Source organism: Chlorocebus sabaeus, chromosome 25 (genome assembly GCF_047675955.1).
Source record: "Chlorocebus sabaeus isolate Y175 chromosome 25, mChlSab1.0.hap1, whole genome shotgun sequence".
NCBI classification, from domain to species: Eukaryota; Metazoa; Chordata; class Mammalia; order Primates; family Cercopithecidae; genus Chlorocebus; species Chlorocebus sabaeus.
Window position 1 is genome coordinate 15,558,492 of NC_132928.1, and position 27,458 is coordinate 15,585,949.

At 44.3% G+C, this 27,458-nt stretch overlaps 1 protein-coding gene and 1 long non-coding RNA gene across 2 annotated transcripts in view; one reads left to right on the forward strand and one right to left on the reverse strand.

Annotated features, from left to right (window-relative positions):
- The window catches only part of PROX1 (prospero homeobox 1), a 53,491-nt gene extending 48,252 nt beyond the window's left edge, over positions 1-5,239 (reverse strand). Inside the window, exon 1 of the mRNA XM_073011510.1 lies at positions 4,586-5,239. The gene's annotated coding sequence lies outside the window, so the exon portion shown is untranslated. The remainder of the gene's footprint in view (positions 1-4,585) is intronic.
- Positions 4,671-27,458, forward strand: part of LOC103230111 (uncharacterized) — a 180,676-nt gene continuing 157,888 nt past the window's right edge. The window contains exons 1-2 of the long non-coding RNA XR_496414.3: positions 4,671-4,740; positions 26,809-27,022. This is a non-coding gene — a long non-coding RNA (uncharacterized lncRNA). The remainder of the gene's footprint in view (positions 4,741-26,808; positions 27,023-27,458) is intronic.

The window sequence follows — 27,458 nt, forward strand, 5'->3', positions numbered from 1 at the left end:
TAATTCTTACACAATGCATATCTTAACATAGCAGATTCTTCCCAGAAAAAGATATTATAAGAATAAACATCCAGGTATAATCAAAACAGGTTTTACCTACTCCAAAAGAGTCTTCTTTAATATCTGAATTATCTGACATTCTCTTTAACATGGAAAATTCTAAGGAAACTGATGACTTAAAGTTAGGAGGAAAGAATTTTCAGTAAAGAATTTCAAAGGAACACTGCAACGTGAAGTATAAAGTGATTAAGTGCTCTACTTTAATAAAGAAGTTATTTCGGGGAGGAGGATTCAACTTTTACTGCATCTATCTGGAGTCCAGATTCTGGACAAAGAAGTGTTTCATTATGGTAATTATCCAGATAGTTCAGACAAATCTTTTATGAGACAGGGAGAGTGTAAGGTTGGCATGGTTTCCTGCTTGGATTATTTAGATGATCTGTCTTTGTTGATAAAATTATTTGAAGAAATTGTGCAAGCCTACACTTGACTTCTTTTAGAAAATCATCTTTGGATGGGCCTCTACTCTACTTGGGTCAACCCGGTTATGAAATTTCAAACAGAATATCATTAGCGAAGAATATTTCAAATCCATCTGGAAATTAGTGATTCAAAGGGAAAAATCAGATGATCTGATTTAAGTAGCCCCTGAATCATTAAATTGTCCCCTTGACTACATTCAAGAATTTGTTTCTGCTAATTAGCAACTTTTTCTTCAGAGATATTGGATATATTTCTGCTCCCTATCAGGTTAAGAAAACCTTTGATGTTTATTTTGAAGAACTCACTTGACATAAGTTAATATCTAAATTAACTAAGATTGCATTATCTGGTTTTTAAATTTCCTGTCATAATGGACTTCTCAAATCATTTAAGATTCTCCCATCCTATCAAAAATTCCACACATTTTTCACCTGCAAAACAAACATAGAACATTTTCTGAGACATGCCTAAAATATTAAGTTCTACTTGTTTAAAAAGTAACAACTTATCAAATTGGTCAATAAGAGAGTGTGTGAAATAATCTTAAGAAAATACACTTTTTTTTTTTTTTGCAGAAAATTGAACTCTATAAATGTCATTTGAGAATGCACAGGCAATAAGTTTGAGAAATTCCTTATGTATATGTCCTTTCCAAGTTATACACATACTTAATTAAAATCCTATAATGATACATCATGCACAATCCATTTTCATATTATAACATCAGTCACATTTTATAATTTCTTTTGTTTCTGAAACCTAAAACTTCCTTATATTAACACTGCAAATTCAAGACAATCCCTATAATGATGTAAGACATTCATGAAAAGAGGCCTGTTTGAGTTTTAAACAAATAAAGAGGAAGTCTGGCAACTTACAGAATAAGCCAGCTTAGGTTTTAAGATAGCATGTGCTGCTTATAGAGGAATGATGCTAGGAAATGAATAAAGTGAGAACAAAGATGCATGTTATGTATGCATGACTTTTTTTTCCCACAAGGTGGTGATTAAACTAAACAGAATTCTGCATAATGGACACATAAAATATCAATAAGTGCCAAGCACAGATAACCCCTATTAAAAATAAAGCAAATGAACATAGCCATAGATGACATTTTAATTACCAAAGAACTTCAAAAGCATCCAAGGAAAGTATTGGGTGTGTGTGTGTTGGGGTGGGGGGACGTTAATGTTGAAGTCTACAGAATAAATGACACATTACAATCTCATTTTCATGGAAACAATAACCACCCAAACACAAAACCAATGACCAAAAACCATTCACCATCTAACCTATTCCTGTGCAACTCAGTCTACAGAAGTAGCTTGTTTAAAGACAATTCTAAAAGATCAAGTTTTAAGAAGCCAGATATATAGTGCTTACATTGAATTCCCAACAACTTTCTGCACACATCAAGACAGAGTCCTTAACTTCATCTATTTTACTATTATATATACATGTCCATGTTGTAACCCATGGACAAGTTAACATGAATACTCTCATTTTCCTCCTTCAACACACACACACACAAATCCATTTCATTTTGGATATACTCAGAAGTTCTTGCAAGAAACTCCCTGTAGAACTGACTTCTCACATCTTGCATCAGAACAGAAAAGCACAGTTACCTTCTCATGTACTCGAGATTTTCTTTCTCCATCAAATTCATATCTAGGACATTTGGCACATGTCTGGGACAATGACAGGCTCATTCTACTTTATGAGATTATTTAACATATGACTTGAAAGAGTTTATGTACGTACCTATTCTTTCTGGGCAAGGAGAAAGCATACTTAAAAAGATAAGCTTTAACAACAGTAACACTTTCAAACTGACTTTGGAATTCTTGGCAGTTACACACCACTCATTGCTATCCAAAGCATACACCACACACACACACACAGACACACATACAAACAGACACACACACACATACACACAGGACAGTTCTCTCTCTCTGCCAAGCACAGACTTGGGAGATAGGCATAAACTGGAAGGAAGCAAAGGAAAAGTCAGTCTCCCTCCACCTGCTGCCTAAAGTGGGGGTGCTTTGGGCTGACTGGCAGACAGAAGCCTGGGACACAGCCTCAGCAGTAGTCTGCCAATATCCTTAAGAAAAATAAACAAACACATACCAACTTGCCCCCAGCCCCCACCCCAAGAACTCACATGGCAGGGCTCAAAACAACAACAGCCCAATTCCCATTAGCCCAGACAATCCTATTAACCAGGACAACCATACATTCATAAACCTCTCCAACCCTCGAGCAAGCATTGTGGTCTGGAGCTGTACAGACACACATAGACACAGAGGAAATTTGCACCTGTCTTTCTTGACACAACACACCTGTCAGGCCCTGCCCATGCGCACTCTGCTAATAGATTTCTGCCTACCTAGTTTAGGAAAGGAAATGAGTTCTTTTTTTCTTTCTTTCTTTCTTTTTTTTTTCTTTTTAAATAAGGGAGGGCATGAGTGGAAAAGAGAACAGGAGAAGGGACTCTTCTAGCCTTGACTTTGCGAGGAGGCCACCCTGTGCTTGCTCTGTTTTTATAAGCTCAAGGAGACAGCACAGACCTTCTCGGAAAAATAAAAACAAGCAGGTGAGTTTCCAGCCTTCCCCCAGGCAGAGTAGCCTTCTGGGTTGCCAAGAACAGCAGTTTCACACTCCAACCTGCCTCCTTGGGCTATTTAAGACTAAGCACCACCCCTACTTCTAGTTCTGCTCTCTGTCTGCCTGGAGGGCTCTCAATTTCCCAAGAAGCTGGGAAGGGGCCAGAGACCTGGGAGTCTGTGGAAAGCTACTTACTCCTCCTTTACCACCCCCACCCCCCATCACTCCACCAACCTTCGGCTTTAGCAGGAGGAGTAACGGGCTGGCACACCAGAACCAACAACTTGCTAAACTGGACTTTGGGTGATGTCTCCCCCCCCGCCCCCTGCGTCCCCCTCCTGGTCTGCTCAGGCAAGATAGCAGCTCTTCCCCCCTCTTCCCGCCCTCCTCACTAGTCTTCCCAGTAACAATTACTCTCACCTCTCCTGTCCTCCCTCCCCAGTCCTTCTAACTGGGGCAAAACGGTAGGTACCACCCAGATGAGACCAGACCGAAGCTGCCCAACACCATAGTCTGCCAGCGATGGCTGGGAGATTCATCGCCTCCCATTTCTGCTGCTCAAGAACCCCCTACCCCTACCCGGACCGCGATCCTCCGGTCCTCCTCGCGCTGGTGCCCCAATCTCACCGCCACGCGACCCCCCGAGTCTCCCGGTGCCGCCTTACCCTACTCAACTTGACCCAGCCCTGGGTCCAGGAGCTCGGGAGAGGGGCGCCGCGCGCGTTTCCCAGGACCCATCACCGCACCGCTCCAAGCCCGATTTCCACAATTCGGCTTCGACAGCGTTTTGAGAGGAAAGTAACAGAGCGCCCCCCAACCTCCCTCTCTCCTCCTCCCAGCTCCCGGTCCTCTGCTGGGGTTAAAAAGGAGAAGTGAAAGGTATGCAAATGACAAGCAAATTGGAAGAGCCGGGAAGAAAGGCAGCTATAATAAACAAGACAAAGAGAAAGGACTAGGGGACCGGCCCCGGAGTTTTAGCCGGGGGAGATCAGAAGAATGGGGTTTGGCGAAAAGCGGGGATCTGCACGAACAAAAAAGCGACCCGGTCCCCCTCGCGGTCCTCTCTCCTGAGAAGAGAGAGCAGGAGAAAGAAGGAAAGGGAGCAAACGCCTCCTCACACCCCAGAAACAGTACACAAAAGGTGACAAGATCAGCGACAAGTCCAGCAACATCAGCCTCCCCCCCATCGCCACCACCACCCCCAGTCACCAGCAGGAAAGAGAAAGAAATAAAAGCCAAGCGGATCACTTACTCTCAGGAACTGGGAGGAGCGCAGCGCTGAGTTCACGGAGGCTCCCGCTTAGAAACTGTTTAGAGGCTATTTTATTATGATTCATTTAAATAACACCATTTTCTCCTGGGGGGAAAAATGTTTACACGGGTCTGAGTAATGGGAGGCTCTTTTCTTTCCTTCTCATTCAAGAACAAGCCAGTGCAAGTGATTCTGGAAAAGGGGAGGGACTCACGAGGGGAAGAAGAGGATACTTACGCGGTGCAGGGAGCAGTGGGACCGAGCCTCTCTCTCTCTATCCCTCTCTCTCTCTCTCTCTCTCTTTTTTTTTCCCCGGCAGAGAGAGGAAAACACGCGCGCGCACACACGGTGATATCTTGCGGGTGATGAATATGATAATTGGACAAGAGACGGTGAGTCTGTGCGACAGCGATCGAGCGAGCGGGGCGAGTGGGAGAGGGAGAGGGGAGAGAGAGGCGGGCAGGGAGGGGAGACAAGAGAAGAGGAGCAGGGGAGAGGCGAGGAGAGGGAAGAAGAGGAGAAGAAAAGAAGAGGAGCGAAGGGAAGAGGAGAGAGCAGGAGAGGAGGAGAGAGAAGAGCGGAGGAGAGGAGAGAGCAGCAGAGGAGGAGAGAGGAGAAGGGTAAAGAAGAGAAGAGGAGCGAAGCGGAGAGGGAGCAGGCGGACCCGGCGAGAGCTCTTTTGCGCCGCTCTGCTTTCCCCGGCTGCAATGGTGTATTATTTCAGAGCGCTCCCTCAGCTGAGGGCTCCGCTCCACAACAAGATTTACTTTAAGACACAGCTGAAGGAAACAGGAAGACTGCACGTCACAGTCTATCTGACGTACCCGGCCCCAGCACCCAATCGCGAGGCGCCTTCGGATTCAAGGGGGGATAGCAAGGCAAGAGAACTTGGGAGGAAAAAAATATATAAAAGGGGTGGGGGTGAGGGGCTGGGAAGAGAGGAGGGGAGAGGGGCCCTGAGCTCCCCCTCCCCGGCCTCCATCCCCGGCCCCCACCCCCACCCCCGCCCTGCCACTGCTTCGGGACGACTGGATCGCCGCGCCTGGGCCGGAGCGAGCCATCTGCGGGCTCTATGCAAAGCGGGAGACGGCGCGAGCGGCGCCCGGCTTACACTCGCTCTTCCAGGACGCAGGTCCTTTTTTTTTTTTTTTCTTTTTCTTTTTCTTTTTTCATTTCCCAGATACAGCTGATCGAGTTCGCCGAGTGGCCGAGCGAGTGAGCGCTCCTCCGACTTGGGTGGAGGAAGGCACGGAAAAGTATACGGGAGAAAAAGTGGGGGTTTTAGGGGTGGGGGTGGCATAGGAGGAGGGAGTGGGGGGGAGATCTGCAAATCATTCCACTTCTTAAACGATCATAGGTGGTGTCAAGGATACGTGTCACCCTTGGTTCCTTTTAAAGGGGAGGTGGACAATAAAATACAGGTAGGTTTGGTATTAAAATAATAGGTGCCAGAGGTTTCACATCGGGTCCGCTGCATCTGTTATTAGACGAAAATCAACTTTGGCTGAGTCCCAGTTAAGCTCCAGTCCAAATTATTAGGAAGAGAAATATTTACCCTTGGTTACCTCTGACATTATTTGGATTGTAGGTAAAGCAGCCTTTAAAAATATGTATGTTGCAAACATCTGGCGAATACCCTTCACTAATTCACTCACCCCACAAAGACCAAAGAAAGCTGTTCAATACAGGATTTACACAGTTTTGACGCCTGGGCAACAAACTTTAAAGTTTATTAGGCAAGAAATTTCAAACGCTTTAATCTCGGGCTCTAACATAAAGCCCTAGGAAATTTACTTCGGTTTGACATTTCTTGCTTGAAAAATAACCAGCAAAATTTATTTAGATAATGTGGCTCTTAAAGATCTCCTTAGGCTTTGCAAGTTACAAATGCAAGCGAGCCTCCGGTCGCAGCTAGAACGTCCCTTTCACCGGGCACAGTAAACGGCTTTTAATAAAGCAGCCGCGTTTATGACCTAAAGATCCTATAAAAGCTGGGACTTGCAAGAGCTGCGAAGCAGAAACATTCATACACAGTCTATTAGACACTCATTTTTGTAGGTAGGAGGAGGACAAGTAGTTTTCGTGTGTCCCTCAAATTTAATTAGATCAAAGGTTGAATCATGCTGTGTCGTGACAACAGGGTATTTATGAGGTGTGTTACAAGTACACGGGCCAAACACTACCAATGTCTTCTGCGGCACACACATACACACACACACACACACACATACTCCTTTCTAGGAAATTTAAAATTTCAGCCTCAAATTCACCAAACCGTAAAGAGGATATTAAGCCCTCCCTTTGAATAAGAATAGCGATGTTAGTATATCCGAGTCTATCCCGGCAGGAAACTTTTGGCACGAATTTCAAACAGTGAAAAGAAGAGAGAAAAAAAAAAAAAAAAATCAGGTCGGCCAGGTTAGGTGTCCGCGATAAGAAAAGAGATTGCGGGAGCATCCCCAGCAGCCTTCCTTCCCCTTTTGCCGCCCCACAGACTCCCCCCACGCGGCTATCAGGGAAACAACACAGAGAAGCGCATACACACCACTCACACCTCCAACTATTGACTGTTGTATCAAGTGTTCTAACCGGGATGTGACAGTTTAGTCTGGGAGCAGAAATAACCAACATGCCCATTAGACACAGGACGGAATAATGCTTCTATTGGTTGGGTCCCTTCGAGGTAAGCGGGTGTATTGAGCGGGGAAATTTGGGGTCTGAAAATGGATCAAAGCTACTTCCTTTCTTATTTTTCGTCCTACTGGTTTTCTTTAAGAATCTTGGTTTGTACATATACGCTAGCGCCAGCCCACAAATAAACTGGTAGGAGTAAGGGCTATATACCTTTCCACACCTTAAAACCATCTGCTCAGTTTGACATTTAAAAGGGCGGAGAGCAGAGGAGGAGGAGGGGGGAGGAGGGGGAAGAAAGGAGGCAGGGACAGAGAAAAAGATTCAAACGCAAAAGAAATGGCTTATACTTTAGCCCACAAGTTTGTGTCAATTGCACATAGCGCTTGAATGCACGTTTTGCACACACCACGCCCGGGAACTGGCGGCGGGAAAAGTTCCCTGAGAACCCCAGTAAGTCCTGTGTCACGCCGTGGGGAAAGGCAGGCCTGAGTCGAAGTCGGGGTAACCCGCTTGGCGAACAAGGAAGCTTTCCCACCCCCAGCCTCGGCGGCGGAGGCTCCCGGCTGGTGACGCTCTGCCGCGGCGGTTCGCAGCCCGCATTAGGGCGCAGGAGCGGCGAGTTGAAATAGGAGCGCGCGCGACTCTAGGCGAGGGAGATCGGTTCGCAGCCCAGCTCCGTGAGCTGCCTCCGCGCAGCCCTGTCCCCTGTCCTGTCCTCTACTTTCGGGGAGGCGTACAGGCCACACTCCTGACAACCTCTCTTGCTAGAGCTGCGGCACTCTCCTGGGTCTCGGGCTGCCCTGAAGCAAGACTTGAGGCCCGAGCCCCCTATCTCGGGCAACTCCCGCTTTGTTTTCTGATAGGGGAGAAGCCTGGAGACGAGAAGTCGCCTAGATATTGGCTCCATCTCTGAAACCAGCCGCCAAGCCTAGGCTTAAGACAACTCCTCCCTTCGCCCCATTTCCAACACAACCCCAGTAACTTAAAAGTTAACGCAAGTTCTGACCGGTCTTGTAACAAACCCTATCCCTGCAGGTTGCATTTACTTGTTTATCTGAAGGGTGATCTGTGTGTTCTTAGACAAACTCGCAGTTATCACTCGTGCATCTGGTTCTGTGTTGAATACACTTCGCCTTGACATTTCCTCGGTGTATGCTCACGCCTCCTATTCTTTCTTAAAGCCGTTAGGTGGGGGCAGGAGGGAAGACAGTGTGTATAAGTAATTTAAAACCTTACAAATAGCAGTTATCAGATCCTAAACAAACCAATTCTGGGAATTTCAACCAGATTCAGTTGAGGGGCAAACGTGGACGTGGATTTTGGAGAAGGATGCCTCAGGACTTCCCGGTCACCCACCCACCCACCACCACCACCACCAGCACCACCACCACTATCCGAACCCTGAAGAAGGGAAGAGAGGAAAACCAACCCCAGGGTGCAGGCCTGCCTGCTGCAAGCTTTCCAGAGGCAAAACTGACTGACGGCCTCTCTCTCACTCTCATCTCCTGTGCCCAGTGTGACGCCAAGCCCAACCTGGATTTGTTCTGAATGGGGGGGAAGTGAAATACCACAAGATCAGTAGCAAGTAGCAGCTGCAGCGTTTTCTCTCCTGGGAACCCCACTGCTTAGAAGCCTCCCGAGTGATGTTTGTTTAACCAACAGCTTTCAAAGTAAACAGAAGCCAATCACTCCAAAGAAGTTGAAATATAACCCTTACAAGAATTTTGTTCCTGGGGTGCTGGCAGAAGGAAAGTAAATTTTTAAAATGAGAAAGAACCCACTCCCAAATAAAGAGTCTGCCACATTGCTTTAAGGAGTGCAGACTTGTCATGAAAATATAAATTCATCGAAAGGGCTCATTACAATAAGTTGGCCTCGAAGAAAATCACTCTTCGCCCACAAAGACACACCCGCGGGGATGAGGGGGTTGTCAGTGATTGAAGGGACACACTACTACTTGATTTTATGAAAGTGGGCGAAAACAATCAAAGGGAAGTACATTCCCTGCCCTGGAGTAGAAAAGTGTAGGCTGGGAGCTCTTCGCCGCCAACCCTGGCTTTGCCTCAGGCACCGAACTTTCCAATACCAAGATATTAACAGATGGTGGTGAGCACATGGAGGGCTGCTACTTACATAATCCAGCCACTCCGCCCGGCTGCCCAGAGCCCGGCGAGGAACCCGCCAGGCCGCGCGCGCGCCTTCCGAGGGGTGCTCCCTGACATAACTCGCCTTTCCCCAACCCCACCCAGCTTTTGAGGGTTAGCATTTGGAGAGGCCGTGATTGGAAAAAACCAAAACCAAAACAAAAACACCCAAAACATGGATTTGGCTGTGCTTTGTCTTCTTCAGTCCATAGTAGTGAAGAAGCTGGAGACCCAAACGCCGAGAGAAACGGAGGGGATGCCTTCGGGGAGAAAGGGGTGCTCTCCCCACGTATCTGGGGGTGCCCGCGAGTGGAATTCACACAATTTACAACACTCGTGTCCACCATCTTTGGTTCGAATCAGCATATCTTTTGCTGTCGCTTAAGTACAAAGGCAGCCTCGGGCCGCAGCCCAAGGGGAGTGGGGTGGGGTGAGAGTGTGAGTGTGAAGGGGACGCCTTTGCACGCGGGGGCGCAGTGGGCAAATTTACGCAAAGCCTCTGGGCACCGCTACACTTCCGAGCTGTGGCAGGGTTTTAAGCGCTCGATTCCGCTCGCGGGGAGTCCCTTTCGGATGTGTGGCCGCCTGCTGCCTTCACACCTTCAGCCGCCTCCCAAGAGGCCCTGTCCCTCCTGGTGTGTCTGTGTACCTCCTCCAGTGTGCCAGGGCACGTGTGATTCCCGAGCCTCCTCCCTGACTGCGACTCTGGGCCGCCGAAACCTGCGAAGAATACGCCTGCGTGTGTTGGAAAAGTTTCGGGTTGGGCGGGAAGGTTGGGAATCTCCTCTCCAGGCACTCGGCGGGAGCGGGGCTTCCTCGCCCGCGGCTTCCTCCCTGTGCCTTCCTCCCTCCCCGACCCGTCCTTCCTAGCCTCAGCCCCGCGCTAGGTGTCGCGGCCTCTCCGACCCGAGAGAGCGAGCGCGAGATGCTGTGGCTGCCGCGGCGCCGCGCTTCGCAGAGGGCGCGCCCCTCCTGCCTGCGCGGCCAAGTGGGGCTCCAGGCCGCCCTGCCAGTCCCTCCTCGTCCCGGCCCCGCGGCACTTGCCTCTTCCCGGGCCACCGCAGGGGCTGCAGCCTTGCTCCGCTAGCCTGGGCTCAGTGCACGCCCGGGACGCAGAGGGCAACCACCTGCTCCCGGCGCGCCGCAGAGCGGGGGAACGTCGTGGCGGCTTGGGGACGTCGGCCGCCGCCAGGCCTGAGCTGCCCCCGCGACCTCCCCTCCCCCGCCTCCCGCCTGTTGCTGCGGGGACAGCCGGTGGAAGCACTCGACCTGGGAGGGGGGACTCCCTCTCGGGACCGCGGGAGGGGCGTGCACTTTTGAAGGGATGGAAATCACCCTTTCTGCCCACCCCTTTTCTTTTGTCAATTACTCTAAGGATGTTTGGCCGTTACTCCCAGCTTCCCTCTCTTTGGTTTTTCACGTCAAGGGTGTTAATTCGGGGGTGCTCCATTTTCAGGGGTTTTGGTGATAGGACTGAAGTTTTCCACATTGTCCATCTTACCAGAAGCTGTTATTCAGGGTGAGGAGTGGGCTAGAAATAAATAGGTGTAGGCCTGACCCAGCGGAAAGAGAAACACGCTCCCAGTTTGGATGCATTTGGAAAGAGAGTAACTGGCAAGTTGCATTTTGTTTAAATTAGAGCAAGATGAAGTTGAAAGCCAGATTTCTATAATTTTTCTGGTAATATTTCTTTTATGAAGTATCTAAGTGTCTGTTTGTCATCATTTTGAGATCAAAAGGAAAACCCATATGCTGTATAGTTTTTCGAAATTGCTATTTAAATATGTTTTAAATGTTTTGTCCAACGTGGAGTAGGCTGCTTGGAGGCAAGGCTGGTGACAGGAACAGCGGGATGGTTTACTGTGGAGTGGTGCTTCCAAAGACCTGGTGAATCATTGGAATCACCGAAGGAGCTTTTTTTTTTTTTTTTTTTTTTTTTTTTTTTTTTTTTATGTAAAGACTTCTGGGCCCACCCCACTGAGGTAATCAGAAGAAGGGCCTGGGAATCTGGGGGTCACCCTGTGTCTTTAATTACTGCTCAGCTGGTTTGTTACTGACTCTGTGACCTTGATTGTGTTACTTAATCTGTTTGAACCTCAGGTTTTGTCTGTGAAGTGGGGATAATACCCAAATCATAGATTTATTGACAAACTTCTACATGACTAAACTTGTTCAGCACATGACTAGTGCTCAATACTTGGAAGGTATATTGCCCACAAATGTGTGATCTGTACACTCAAGCTGACTGACATGTATTCTTATAAGGACCTGTCCCTACCCCCAACGTTTTGGTGAAGCAGCTGGACTGTCATGGGATATGTATGTATATGCACATTTTAGCTCATGCATAGTTGTCACCTTTATATGATTTCCCCTCCTCCGCCTTTTAGGCCATAAAATAAATTAGAATCGGCACATTTGGAAGCTAGGCCCTGTGCTCTTGGACCTAGAACTGTCCATCGGGCCTACTGGCAAAGTGGGGCATTTACCAATCTGAAGTCTGCTTCCTCCTCCACCCCACCCCCGACTTTTTGGCTCTTTCACCTTCCTTGCTTTATAGATGGCAAACATTTCCTAAAGAAACCGCTGATCAGACCAATGAAGCCACAGGACAAAAAGTTATCTTAGAAAGGGAACAACAAGAAGGAAAGAAAGTCAGCATTCCTAGGTAAAACAAAAGCAAATGTAGATCATGTGTTATGTGTTTTTACATGTTTGACTCAACAACCTCCCCCAAATCCATGTAAAGTAAAATACAACCTTTCAAAAAGTTATGTTCAAACCGATGAATACAAGCATATCCCAAGGTGATTAGGGGAGATCCCAGCCAAGGACAGCTGTGAGAAGGGAAAGGAAGCTAGGCAGCAAGGTGCCATGCCTGGCTGTGACTGCAGTAGTGGGGGGAAGAAAGCCAAGGAAATGGAACGGGCTGAAGCAGCAGACAACAGATCAAGAGGGTTGACAGTTTTTCAACTGCGGAGGCCTGTGAGCAGCTTATTAAACATCCCGACAAAGGTGTTTTGCTGGTAACCTCAAAAGGCTTCAGATAAAGTAATGGTAGATTCCTGGGGGCGGGAGGAGGGTAAGGAAGGGATTGCCAGCGTGGGGCAGCGGTGGGCCCAGCCCCTAGTAAATAGACCCCAGGGGTCAGGGCGGGGGCACTGCACTCTCTGAATCAGGGGAAGAGGAAGCATCACCCCTAGATGCCTGTCCTGCTGTCTGTGGTCTTTGGGCAAGTGTGGAAGGTTCCTGCTCTCTGGCTACTCTCTCTGTACCTAGGTGGGAAAAGTCCGTGACTCTAGGGGACAAAAAAAAGGGCGCCCTCTAAAAACTAGAGAGAAACATATTTGGGTCAAGGTGTACAACTTGGGTCAGAAGCAACTTCTGGCTTCTCCCCAAGCACCCTCCTGGTGGAAAGAGCTCTATTCCCTCCACTTGCAAGTGGGCAGGGGGCAAAGGCTGAGTGGCAAAGGGTGTTGGTGGGTGAGCTGGGGGAGAACGGGATGGGGAGTGTGTCTGCAGAGTGTGAATGGGCGGGACAGGGGTAGTGTGTAGCTGTGTGTGGGGGGGGCAAGGGAGTGGAGTTAGGGGAAGAGAGTGTGGGTGGGGTCTGCCGGGGGAACTTGGAACTGGGGGGCGCGGGGGAGGTGGGTGGAGGGATGTTGGGTGGGCGAAGAGTGCCATTTTCCTCGGAGGAGGCCCGGGAAACAGGCGGGGCGGGAGGCGTGTGGAAGCCTTGTGTGAGGGGCGGAGGGGCAGGCCGGAGAAAAGGCAAGGCGGGAGGCTAAATCTGGCAGCTGCTCCAGCCCCGGCGAAGGCCGACGCGTCTGGGCTTCCTCTCGCCTAGACTTTTGAAGCGGCTGACTCGCTAATCCCGGGTTGGCGGAAGGACTTGGACCCGCAGCCTCGGGGGGCCTGCGTCCCGGACTCTTTCCCGGGGGACGCTATGGGTGGCGAAGCGGGTCTGCCTTGACTCTCAGTGCGGGTCCCTGGCGCCCTCTCAGCCCACTGGGGGTGCGGGCTGCTCCTCGGTGTGTGCCCCCCTGCAGCGCCTCGACAGCGCCTCTCAGGCCAGCTTCCTTCTTCCTCCCAGCTCCAGCTTCCTCCGCCCCCTCTCTAGGCCCTGCTGCTCCTTTCACTCCTCTGGGGGTCCCTGTCCCCTGCCCCACCGTCCTTTTCCCGCCACTATCAGGCGAGTTCATCCCCTTCTCTCTCCATTGCTAATCTTCTGACGGCGGTGCTGCGGAGAGCGGGAGGGAGTGCTTAACCCAAAGTGGACTCAAAGAAAATGGAATAATTCAATTCGTCAGATAATTACTGTTTGCAAGACACTGCTAAGCATGGCAGTTGGTGACCCTTTGAGGGAGCAGAGTGGACCGAAGGATTCTGGTTCTGACCCAGTATGGGCAGTTATGATCGGTGTTTGATTTAGGTAGATCCCTGAAACCTCAATTAGAGACTCTAGTCTAGCAGGATCTGGATGAGGGGCAACAGTGTCAACACCTTCTTCTCTCCTGTTCCAAAGTGATCTTTCCGTGGGAATGCGGCAAGGAGGCAGCAGGCATAGTGAAAATGGGCGGCGATAGATACTCCCAGCACTTTGAGCACTGCTGTGCCTCAGGACTGGGACAGGTGCTTTACACCCCACAATTCCCGTTTCTTGATTCCAAAGTGTAGTAGATTATAAAATACACCATTTAAAGATGGCTTTTAGGAGAAAAGGAAAACACGAGGATCTTAAATGCACAATGGATTGTGAGACACTGATTTCAGGAGCATAAAATATGAGAAAAAGTTAATCTTAGAAGTGAGGAAATAAAGTATAGTATATGTAATTCTCCCAACAGCCCAGAGACGAATTATCCCTGTGTTTGAATGAGGGAACTGAGACTGGGGAAGGCTTCACCACTTGCTCAAGGCCGCAAGGCCAGTAAGTGGCACAGCCAGAATTGGAATCCAGGTCTGCCTGTAGTCTTAGCTAGAGCAATTTCGCTTAGGGCACGTAGCTTCTGCAGGGATTGGGCTGTGTCAGCCCTTTTCGAGAACACTGTTTTTGTCTTGGCCCTTTTACCATCAACACCTTCCCCCACCCCCAAGCTATGGCTATTGGGGGGAAAGATAGGAAATAGTTAAATTGCATTTTTCACATTCAAAATAAAGTATTTAAAGGGTAAAAACCATGCATGCCAGGTTTTGCTGTGCACCACAGGAAGTTGATGAATTCAAGGATCCCTGTATTGCTGAAAATAGAATTGTAAAAAATAAAAGGGGCGGGGGGAGAAAGTGAACGAAACTAATCCTATTAAACGTGGTAGCATGTTTTTGTGGCACGCAGGGAGAGATTAAGCACAGGAAAGGGGATAAGTACTGCTTCAGTTTCACTAAACTAATGTGACAACTTGTCATTGGAGATCTTTACAGCTTGTTAGTAGATGACTAGCTGATTCAGAAGTGTTTTCTATCATTCCCTTTGTGTCCCCATGAGTTTTTTTTAAACTTTCTTTCTTTTCCTGTTTCTTTCTTACTCATGCTGCTCTATTTTGCTTTATAATCCTCAGTGTCTCCCTCAAGTCAAAACATTTAGCTGGCTCTAATCAAGATTTGGTTTTGAAAATGCCCCTTGACCTGGGATTGCCCAGAGAAGCCCTTGTTCTTTATCCTCAGCCCCGGGATGGTCCTGTGGCTTGAGAAACTGAGCCTCTGGGAGAAAAACTTCCATTTTGGACTTCACTCTTCTGCAGTCCTTCTCCTTTGCCCTTCCTCCTTTTCTTTATTTTTTGTTCTATTCTTTTATTCTTTTCTTTTTACTTTTAATTTCTATTCCTCTATTCTCTTTTCCCCTTTCTTTTTTTTTCTCTCCAAATTTCCTCTTCTCACTTACTTTCCTTCCATCTTCTCTTCCTTAGAATTCCTTTCTCTTCTTTCATTCATTCCAATAACTGTTTTCCCTTTTCTTCAGATAAGACAGTTACATTCATAGAGAAAAGTTATGAATATTTGATGGTTTCCAAGTTGAAGTAGCTCCCGGTGAAGGGGGCAGTGGTGTGGGGAGGGGCAGGGAGCCCATCACAGACCTGCAGGGAACAAAAGGCTGATCAAAGTGAAGAGGGAGCCAGAAGTCTAGGCTCCACCACTGTCTTTCCAAAGCAGGTGTCTAGCTTGTTTGGAAACCTGGCTGACCGTCCAGCTCTTTTGCTTTGGCATCACTCTCTCCCACTTTAACCCTCCCCCGCTGCAACTTTCCCCACCGGCTTACCACCAGGCGAGATGTTGAGTCAATGGAAAAACAACATTCGCCAACATTAAAGGGAGACTGTTTAGAAAAGGAAGGCCCTGCTGAGGTGCAGAGGAAGCCTGTGCATTAACACGGGCCACCTCTTATCTGGGGCAGCTGGGCCTGAGCTGCCTGTACTCATTCCCTGGCTTTGCCAAGGGGCCTTAGGGAGTGAGGGGCGGATTCTCACCCACAGGCATCACCAGAACTTTTAGAGACAAAAAGCAAGTGCTTTTTTATTTATTTATTTATTTTTTCCTTCTGTCTCCCAGGGACTTAACTGGAAAACCTTGACACATAAATACTGTTTTGCAAAAGGCACATTTCTCTAAGCCTCTGTCTCTGGACGCTTGTCACGTGGACCTGGCCCCTCTCATTTTTGGTGCTCTTGAGGACTCCCACGCCTTGTAAGGACTGGCCATTTGGCCCTGAATGTGAACTACGGGGAGGGGCAAGCTAAAGTGGCCCAAAGGGAAAGAAGAAAAAGACATGTGTGTAGGTTCACCCTGGCTCTAAATTGCTTACCGTTAAGTCTTGAGCCAGCTCCTGACGGAAAGATAAGGTAAATCCCTAATCAGTCAATAATTAACCATAGCTCCATTAATGATCCAGTCAGCCAAATCCTGCTGACACCTTTAGAACCCTGCTTTGGTGGGAAGGATTAGGCAGAATCTTTCGACAGAAAGGCCCATCTATTCAGACTGCCATAGACCCCACTCATGGGCCATCACAGAAGGAGTAAAGTTATGCCTGTGTCTGCCAGTAAAGTCCTTTTTGGGGTTAACTCTCTAGGATAACTTCTGGAAATTTCACTTTTGGAAATCTCAGTGTGTGTGTGTGTGTGTGTGTGTGTGTGTGTGTATACAGAACAGCTTGGAGATCCAATCTGGTTCCAGGTTGGTTTAAATCAAATCCCAGATGTGCTCTGATTGTTGCTACATTATTCTTTTGAGAGGATCATATTTTCTCTCCCTTGCCTATGTTAGTTTGTAGTTTATTCCCAGTTTCTCTAAATATTCTGGTTCCTTGTTTCTCAATGTTAGTTCTTCTTCGATTTGTGATAAAAGGAGAAGTGCTTTTGAAATGATAAACAACCCCACATTCCTATCAAAGCATGAAAATTATTTTTGAATTTCAAATAAGTAGAAAATTAAAAGACTAATAAATATTTGATTTTGGTACTTCTGGTGGATCTTTTTTCTTTTCCTTTTCTTTCTTTTTTTTAACTTCTTACAGAAGCAAATGTTTACAAAGGTGGGCTTAGATCTTATTTTTTTTTTAATTTTAAATTGTGGGCTTTTGGTTTGCTTTGCTTTGTTGTTCTAGACAGCATTTAGTATGTTACCAGATGCATGTAGTTATAGATATTATACCATTAGATGAGAAAAATCTGTATAATCAGTGTGGTTTAAGTGTTTCCTAAGGTCAAGTTTTAGGTCATGAACCTATGCCAACCAATGAACTTTGCTCCTAATTTTACGTTTAAATCACTTGAACAATGCATTCTTTTAGAAAGAGAAATAGAGTACAAGAGTGTGGTATGATATCAATCCATCTCTACCGCAGGAATAAAGAACAAAGATTGTTTGGCTGTGGGGATGCTCTTCCTGCATGAGGAAGATGGTTCATTCAGCTATACTTCTGTTGGTTCCACATTTCAGCCTCTGTAATCACCAACACACTATTGTTCTCCTCTCCTCATAGAACCCAGTAGTCTGGGTGTTCAATTAATCTTTGGCTGCTTCGGGGAGTTGCCAATGAGTGGAAATTCTGCCAATGATCTGTGACACCCTTTTCAACAAACATTAATTGAATGACATTTCTTTTTTCCCCAAATCATCCATCTGTCCTTTCTTATGCAACTTTTGAGTTTCAAAGGGTAGAAGGCAAGCTTTCTTTTGGTCACACATGTGGCCTGAGAAGACAGTCGATGTATCGAACACTATAATCTACTGTAGCCTTGTAAATAAATCTAAATATTCACCAGTCTGAACCAACATGCTAAATATAAAATGAATTTATTCAGCCTTCTTTTCCATTTGCCCATGAAAACATCTTGCTTTTGTGAAGGCCTTTGGAAAATGTAAGATCCATGGCTTCTGTATGCTTTTTAATGGTTTAGGGGTACAAACAGGAGTGGAAAAGTAAGGTGAAAGCAGTAAGAACATTTTCAAAATTCATAGGTTAAAAATGTAAGATCCAGTTTTTTTTCATTTATATATAATTTTTAAAATTGTTTTAAAGTGCCAAAAAGTATCTCACTTATAATAGCATTGCTTAGTAAAGCAGAGAACATACATCAAGTTGTCTTTGAAATCCCATTGCTTGGATATTAAAATGAAATTTTAAAAAATGGAAATGGTATCTATTTTTCAGTAGGTCAAAAGGCATTTATAATTACACTCATGATTTTTGAGTATCATGCTAATGAGGCTAGGAAAATGTAGACCTTAACATTGCCTTGTTTAGCTACATTCACTATGAAAAAAAATGTTGTTTGCCCCTCGGGAATTTTCTTAAGGAAAAGAAAAATCAATCTCTATCAATGAGCAATATTTTTCTCCCCAAGGGATATTGATTTGAACATTGACTTCACAATGGGTGAGTTATTTTCCTCAGACTCCCTACTATGAATTGTTAGGTGACATGTCTTTTGTGAGCCAATAAACATGTTGTTTCTAGTGTAGTAATCTCATCTGGGAGATGACAATTTCTGTAGAGTGGTTGGTTTGTAGTATTTCACCTTTTGCATGTCTGCATTACATATTCTTGAGAAGCATATTTCAAGTTTAAAAAGCATTACCTCTCATATTCTCCTTGGGAGAAGAGTTGGCAGTGAACAGTTTCTTTCCTATATGCTCCTCAACTGTATGCCCTCTAGGCTTGCGCATAGACCCATGACTCGTGAATAGTCTTATAAATGTCTTCATGATTCCCTTTTCTCTCTTTATGCAATGGTATAATATTGGCATCTTTAATTTTGAAAATAAAACAAATATTCAATTTACCAGATAAACCATTCTTAAAGGAATGCTGTAATGGGTGGAGATAAGGGAAAGGATAAGGACTGTAGAATTCTTGTTAATGGGAGTAATCATACTCTGTCTGTTGGATTCATGTATAATATGTTTTCTTCACCTGTAATTCCAGTACTTTGGGAGGCTGAGGTGGGTGGATCACTTGAGGCCAGGAGTTCGAGACCAGCCTGGCCAACATGGTAAAACCCTGTCTCAACTAAAAATACAAAAAAATTAGCCTGGCATGGTGGTGCACACCTATAGTCCCAGCTACTCAGGAGGCTGAAGCAGGAGAATTGCTTGAACTTGGGAGGTGGAGGTTGCAATGAGCTGAGATCATGCCACTGCACTCCAGCCTGGGCTATAGAGGGAGACTGTCTCAAAAAAAACAAAAAAAAAGTTTTCTTTATTAGTTTTCTTAAAGGGCACATTTAGAGTTTATATTAGATTGCTTTTGAGCTGATTTCTTTATTCACTTATTCTTTGAAAAATATTAATTTACACTTCTACTAAGTACCAAATAACTGTACTTAACACTGATGATACCAAGACCCACCAGAGACACTAACAGTGCCAGGAAGAAATTAGGTAGGATGGCTATGGACACACATTGACACAAAATACTTTAGGAGTCCTGAGGCTTAGGTTCATGGTAATTTGGAGTATCAAGGAAGCCTTCAAGAAGGAGGTGAACATAAGCAAGTAATTAGTCACACTGGGGGCTTAGGAGAGGAGCAGAAGTGGGTTTATGTTCCTGTTGCAAGGTGAGAGAACTCTTAAGCAAGCCTCTGTACCTCTCTGAGCCTTAGTTTGGTTGTCTTGTCTGTACACGGGGGATAGTAACAATATCTGCCTTACAAGATTGTTGTGAAGATGAAATCAGAATGCATGGAAAGGCCTCAACACTGTGCCTGGCACAAAGCAGGCACTCAGGAAGTGTGCACTAGAAAGGTGGAATAAGGGTGACATGTTAGCTCAATCCCTAACATTTATTCAACAGATACTTTTTGGGCACCCGGCACATGTCATGTACTCATGCTGGGTCCTAGGCAGAAGACCAGTCGTGAGTGTGAAGAGGGATAGAATGACAGGCAGCTCATGCAAAGGCATGGAGGATATCTGTCCCATGTTTGGGGGGCCTGGGGTGGCCTCTTGCTGCTGGAATTCAGAAAACCAGGGTAGACCTGGTGGAAGTAGAGGCAGCAAAGTGTTGTCCTGCCACGCTAGGAAGGGCCTTTTGTGGTAGTAATGGCCTTCAGGCAGTCAGGAAAGAAACAGTGGATCAGTTCATCTGTGGTTTCTCAGTTTCCTCTAACTTTTCCATGGGTGTGTATTGCCTTTTGGTAGCAGGCTGGCTAGGCTACATTCTCTTCAGGAACAAAGGCTGCTAACTTTTTGTGGTCATCACCCTCCCCACATTGCCTATTATAATCAGGTGCTTCTGGCTGATACTCAATAAATATAGTTAAGTTTTTCTACTTCTCTACATTCTGAAATATTCCAGCAGCTTCTCATGCCCAATTTCAGAATGCTCACATGAAAATGTTTCCTTTTGTGCTTGTCAGAGAGATTCATGAATTAAGAACTTTGGCCATGTCACTGCTTAAAACTCTCCATATTGCTCTTGGAATAAGTCTACAATTTTGAACATGTCCTACAAGATTTTGGATAATCTGGCTCTTGTCCATGGCTTCTGCCTCATCTCTTGACTCCCCCTTTCCTCAGCATGATTCCATATCTCTGGTCTTTTCCCCTTTATTTCAACCCCACAAGTACCATTATACATGCTGGTGTCTCTCCTTGAAAGGCCTCCTAACCCCCTCTCCAGACATGCTCTTCCTCATTGTTCAGGGTCCAACTTAAAAGTCATTTGTTCAAGAAAGACCTCCCTCATTTCCTAGGTTAGAAACCCTAATTATACATGCTCATAACTATAGTTTTCTTTTATTCTGCTTTTCCTAATGGAAATGAATAGTCCCTTTGGACATAAGCCTTATTTATTCAATAGCATTCTTTGAGCCCTTAATGCGGCCTCAATGTGGGGTACATCACACAGGAAGACAGTCAAAGTGCCTGCTTCTTGGAGCTAGTATTTTAGTAAGTGATACAATGAACAAAAAACAAATACAGATATGATATGATGTCAGGTAGTGATAAATACTTTGGAGAAAAGCCAAGCTGGGTAAGGGCACAGAGAGGACTGAACATGAGTTGAGGATGTTAAGAGAGAAGGTTGTTCTGTGTAGAATTCCCATTATCTAGCATGGTGTCCTATATCTAGAAAGTGCCTGACAAATATTTGCTGAATGAGAATCACATTGGTGCAAGTAAACCTGAAGGAGTAACAGAGCTGTGAATAGGGCTAAATGGGTTATATAATTGTGCTTCTTTCTCCCCAAGTTCCTTAATTACATCCGAGAAAATATAATCTGTGCATTAATTCTGTATTCAATATGAATTATCCACCTCGATTCTCTGCTAAAGTTGATTACATTCACACCTGTCCAGTGGTAATATTGCATATTTTCTTAATTGCCATGGGCGAAATCACAACTGGTTGGTGAATGAAATATTTACGCTTTGAAGAATTAGTGTTCTAATTCCTTTCTATTTATAGTGATGATCAATTATTTCTCAGTGAGGAGGAGGCGAATTTTTTCTGTGATCTATGTGCTTCTAAATGACTAATGAAGTCAATCTGGGCCTGGCAGATTTTGCCACCACTTGGACAGACGTAGCACTCGTGGACGTTGTGTTACTTCTCAGCTTGCTGGTTCCCTGTTCCCTTTGCAATGATCTCATTATTGGCATTTTGTTTTCAAAGTGTTATCATTCCCATTTTGCATTATGCCTCTGTGTGCTGTGTGTGGAGTAGTCTTTTTTTAATTTTTTCAGATGGAGTCTTGTCTTGCTCTGTCACCCAGGCTGCAGAGCAGTGGCGTGGTCTTGGCTCACTGAAACCTCCGCCTCCTGGGTTCAAGCAATTCTCCTACCTCAGCCTCCAGAGTAGCTTAAGTCACTGCCTGCCACTGTTCTTTCAACCAAGTTTATTTTCTTTAAGAATATTCTGAAGATTAAATGTCCTTGGTTAGCAAATTTATTTTGTTTTAATTTTGGTGAAATTGGGAGAGGGGGGACTTATGCTTTCATGAACATCTTCTTTAGTTCAATAAAAAACTGGACTTGGGGCTAATTGGAATGGGGATCAAGCCAAACAGTGTTCATTTTCTAAATTTTGTTAAAAAACTGAACAGCATGAGGGAAACAAGGGACAAGAATGGTTCCTTTCCTCTTCTCCGGACCCTAGCACCCCTCTGTGTGCTGTTACCTGGTCCCGCTTCTTCGATGAGATAGTGTCTTTCCCTAGCCCAGAGACCTTTTCTGGTTCGGCACTTCTATAGCTATCAGTCAATTGCTCTGTTGTATCACTGTTTGGACAAAAAATGCCAATCACGTCCATATTCTTAAGTTAATTTTCATTCTTATCCACGCTATTTGGGGCTGTCCCACCTCTCTTTCTGTGAATCTCTTTATCTCCGTGACCAGATCCTAAATTCAACTCCCCAATAGAAAATCACATATTTTGTATCTGCCATTAACCAGCTGCCTTAGCCACCCCTTGCCCTTGCAATGAGGTCTTCATGTTGCTACTCATGGGATAGGTTAAGAAAAGTACTGAAAAGAACTGGAATCTATCTCCATCATGGTGTTGTTTCTTTTAATGTTAGCAGTTTGTAAATATATATATATATAACTTATCAGCTGCTCCTCCTTTCCTCAAAGTATAAGCCCTATAAAATTTGGGAAATGTGTTTTGTTGACCAAAGTATGCTTGATGCTGTCCAGAGTAAACATGCTGAATGAATCTCTATGGAATTTAGGAGTGAATGTAGAGGAAGAGGAACTTATTTAGGAAGGATTTTCACTCGCTCTAAAGAAGTGAAATGAAAGCAGACTTTGGTGGGTTTTGTCTAACTGTGGGCAAATTGGTATGGACTGAGAAATTCAATTAACTGTATCCATCAATTTTTGTCTTTGGGGAAGAGTCATGAGACTAAGACCCAGAATTCTTGGTCCCACCCCTTTTGTGGCATTAAAAAAAGCCCAAACTTGGCATATTATACTAACCAGATTTTTTTCTTTGTCTCAAAAAGGCTCAGCTGAACACTAGATTCTTCACCCAGTGCAACAATCAAAAACTCAGAAAACCTCAGCTGCCTCAGATGATGTCACAAAACCTTTAAGAATGCTCACTGCTGAGTTGGGCACAGGTCCAGCAAACACAATTCTTTCTGCCAGTTATTCAGGGTCTTTGACAGATTAGGTGGTCTTTTTTATTCTTCTTCATCTTGTTTTTTTTTTTTCCATCCTCTTAAAAGGCAGTTCAGTTTACCTCTAAGCAAGACATTAGCTCTGGCTACCCCAAATAACATTTTAATTGAAGTCTCAGTCCAAACAAATGCCCGGCCTCTTTATTAACCCCAACAGTGTAATTTTTCAACCTAAGGCTGATTCAGGGGGAAACTGTCTCACTTAAACTGCCATGCAATGGAACATGGCAGTTTTCCTCAATCAGTCTCTTTTCTGACCTTAATTTGAACCTTAATCTCTTTTAACCATGTTCTCTTTATTAGCTGCTCATAGCCGTGGCACAATACTAATTTTCCTGTTTTTAGACTATCAGTTTACAAAGGTATTTCACTCCTCCTTCTACCGCCAAATGTAACCATTAAGGTTTCATGAACATTTCTGAGAGAAAAAAGTTAATACTTCTTCTTGCTTTTTGTTGTTGTTGTTGTTCTTGTTTTGGTTTGGTAATTTAAATAGCTGCTTTGCAAAATGTTCTGTAGAGTTTTAGATGGTTTATTCCTGAGGTATATAATATTTATGTACCAAAACCCCTATATATTTAATTGTCATAAAAACCTAAATAATCATTTAAGATGATTACAAAGGATTTTTTTTTATCAACAGACAGACCCACACCTATAAAATAAAGTAGAAAACTAAGGGCATTATCTGAATAATTCAGGCAAAAATAATGTATTTTCATTAGAAACCTCATCTTTTAGGAGAGACCTGTATTATCCAAATAATTGCCTCAATTCCTCTTCTTAATTTTTATACTTAAATAAAAACTGAGTAAAGACAGGAAAAAATATTTTTTTTTCTTAATTATACCTTCCCATTTTTCACATTGGTCAAATGATCCAAAGTGAAAAGAAAAAAAGCACCCTTTTCAATAACAATGAAAAAAAAGTGTTTCTTTATTTGGAATCTACTTTAATACAGCAAAACTATGTAAGTAGAAAAATAGTGCTTATGATCATGTGCTCAATTAAATTTATAATAGGTTTTTGTACTTTTTGGCATTAGCCTGAAAGCATATTGGTTATTATTCTTTATAATCTAATTGGGGGCTTTGTATCTAGTTACCCCTCCATTCTCTGCTTAATACAATAGTTTGTTGATTGCAAAAATTACATTTCTGTGACTTTAAGGTCCTAGAACTAGGATTGTCATTGAAAGTTGGAGATTCAGCTCGGTGTTTGGGGCAGGGACCATGTGCCCCCTCTGTGTGAGGAGGTAGGCAGCTGGGAACAATTGTCTGTTCCCTGCGGTGTTCAGTGGCATTAGCAGCATGTTGGCATGGTAAACTTTGCCTTCCTTTCACTGGCTCAAACAATTAGTGGGATTGAATCAGAGTTCTCCTGGATCATAGTTTATTATATGTTATTAAATTCCATTATTCAAGAAGTTGCTGCTATGATGATAAAAACTTCTCAGCATCTCCCACAAAACCTCCATCTCCTTTCCCATGTATTTTCTTTTCAGTTTATCATTTGCTTCTCTGATAGACAAGGTGTCTTTTTATTTCCTGTTGGTACTTATTTAAAGAGCTAAGAGCTAATTTGAAAATACATCTTTCAAAGGACAACAAAAATGAGATGTGAAAAAAATGGATGAAGATTCTTAATTAGTCCATTATTTGACACGCACGATTTAACATGGTATGCTTAGCATTGTGCATTCCCCAAAAGAACAAGGCTCTTTTTTTATCCCAAACTTTAACTCCCTCTCATTCATTATATCCCTTCTTGTCACTTTCCATTAGCTGATCATGACATCCTTTGCTGGAAGGGTGAGCAAGCAGATTACTTCCAAACTGGTGTAAGTGACACTCAAAAGACTGGCCTAAAGGAGCTTCTGTGATAGCAGCAAGCTCCTCGGGCCCTGGAGTTGGAGAATGTCACTTCAATAATATATTGGAGTCCATTGTCACATCATTTCTGCAGCAACTTGGCAACCATCCAGGAGTGGCAGGAATGGGTCTTTTGCTGCAACTCATGGGTGATAGTATCTAATGTTATTACTGTTGCTGATAATAATAACAACAACAACAACAACAATTTATATTGCCAGTCCAATCCTCCTAGCATCTTGCATTTTACAGATGAGGAAACTGAGGATCAAAGAGGTGAAATAAATTGTCCATGGTCACACAGCTGATAAGCAACAGAGCTAAGGGTTTAAGTGAGGTCTGGTGGATTCCAAACTCACATCTGTTCCTATTAGAGCAGCATGCTGACTTCTGGAAGACTTCAGCACATCTCCCTAAATCTGAAAGGGAAAGAAATGATCAAAAGACTAGTCGTTTTGGTGCAAGTGTCACCAGGCAATTCTAAATGTGGCAGAAGATGATGGAATGAGACAGTCACGATCAAATACACATAGATAGATTGTGCTAACTAAGAAAAGAAGTGGAGAATCTGATGCTCTGATCAGATCAGTCCTGGAGAAATGAACCGTTCCTCATCCTGGCCCCCCACAATCCGTCCCCTACTCCCAATTGTCTGACCTGGGGAACAGATCCTCGGCCTTGGAATGGGATTGACAAGGAAAGAGACAGCAGCAGACTGTTCTGAACAGCACCAGCACTAATCCTAGGTACTATTCAGATCCTGACACCAACCTCTGGCCTTATATGGTTTTCTGCTCCTAAGAAAACCAAATTTTCTTCATTCATGAAGTTTCTGTTTCTTTTTTCCATTAAGCAAGTTTAGTTTCCCAGTAACCTTTGAAAAGTTCTGATTATAAAATAGGGAATATGGAAATACAGAGTAATACATTGGATAAAATAAAAGTCACCTGTTATTCTATCACCAGGAGAAAGCAGCCTATGGTGTATATCTTTCTAGTCTTGGGTTCTACATACATATGCTGGACAGTAAAATGTGGTGGTTATAGGGATAAACTCTGAAATCAGACTATCTGTATTTAAATCTAAACACTCCTCTAGCAGTATGACCTAACCTCTCTGGCCTCCAGTTTTCTCATATGCACTGTACTTTCCTCCTATAATTGTTGTGACACTCAATGATCTAATGGATATAAAGTAGCTAGGCCATGGGAATCCCTTATTGCACGTTAGCTACTGTTCCTTGTGTTTTGGTCCAGTGTTCTTGTCTTGATCGCTATTTCTGACTGTGCCCCAGCCTCCTTGATTCGAAGACCATGGATAACTTCATCCTCAGTGGTGATTCTTTTCCTTCTCAATGCATTTGGTTTGATCAGCCCTCCCCTGACACTGCATCAGTGACTTTTCAGGTCTCAATTCCTACCCATTTAAATGTAACTCTTAATGAAGCATTGACAGCATCTTACCGTATTTTTGTTCCTGTCTGCTGGACATATTTCTGCCTGGATGCCCTGCTTACTCAGCCTGGCACTAAGGCAAAACCTAAGCAGCCTTTCTTGTTCTCATCTGTCTTGAGCTCCTTGAGGTTAGTGCAGATGGAGGCAAGATCAGGAGTTTGTGATCGCAGAGACACCAGCAGTATCAATCCCCAATCTTGGGCCTCTGGAATGTCAGTGACAAACTAGGTTCCAAGTTTATATAGGCAACATAAAGGCAAGTTTATTTGTTTAAACCATTTTAAAAGTGAAAAAGAAGGTAATTATGAAGGATATTTCTTTATTATTTTCTTTAAAAATCCTCTGTTGGTAAGCTTATCTCTCAGAGACCTTTTCACCACTTAATAAAAAATATCTGTCTATCTATCTATCTATCTATCTATCTATCTATCTATCTATCATCTGTCTATCTATCTACTTATGTATCTAATTTTTTAAAATGGGGAACTATGTGTGATGGGTGATTGGATGTCAGCAACAGTAATCGGGGTTGGGGGGCAGGGTGAATTACATTTAATGAAGCTGGAAGTTCACATGGACCTTTCAGACTTAAAAAAAAAAATGTTGATTTTACATGCCAAAGTCTTGAAAGGGGCTTGACGGCTCACGGCTTTAGTGTGTTTTTCCAGATGGCAGATGCCATTTTGTGTTTTGCATAAACTGACTAAATTTGCTTGCTCTTTGTACTTATTTCAGAGAGAACCATTCTCTGCTTTCAATAGGACAGAAGAGCTCCTTGGCACTGCATGCCTCCGGGTCTGGTTGAGAGAGGAATGGTTAGGAGACTGTTCTGAGGATACGCAGACATCATCCAAAGCTTCCTACATTCAGATGAGGACAGAGGTTGGGCCAGAGCATGGCATGCTTGTTACCTAAGGACGGTTCTGACCATGTGAGCAAATTACAGAAGGTAAGCCATGCTGAAGAACTTACAATAGTTATATTTCCAGTTTGTCCATTTTTATCTCCATGGATGACAAATAGGTTCATGATGCTCTTATTTCAATTACTTTATGGCTAGTTGTGTGATCCTGTAACTTAATTTCTCTGTGCCTCAATTTTACCTGAAAAAAAGAGAAAGATAATAGGACTTAGCTCTTAGGGTCACTGTTGAACTTTTCAGAAAACCAGCTCCTGGATTCATTGATTTTTTGGAGAGTTTTTTGTGTCTCTATCTCCTTCAGTTCTGCTCTGATCTTAGTTATTTCTTGCCTTCTGCTAGCTTTCGAATGTGTTTGCTCTTGCTTCTCTAGTTCTTTTAATTGTGATGTTAGGATGTCAATGCTAGATCTTTCTAGCTTTCTCTTGTGGGCATTTAGTGCTATAAATTTCCCTCTACACACTGC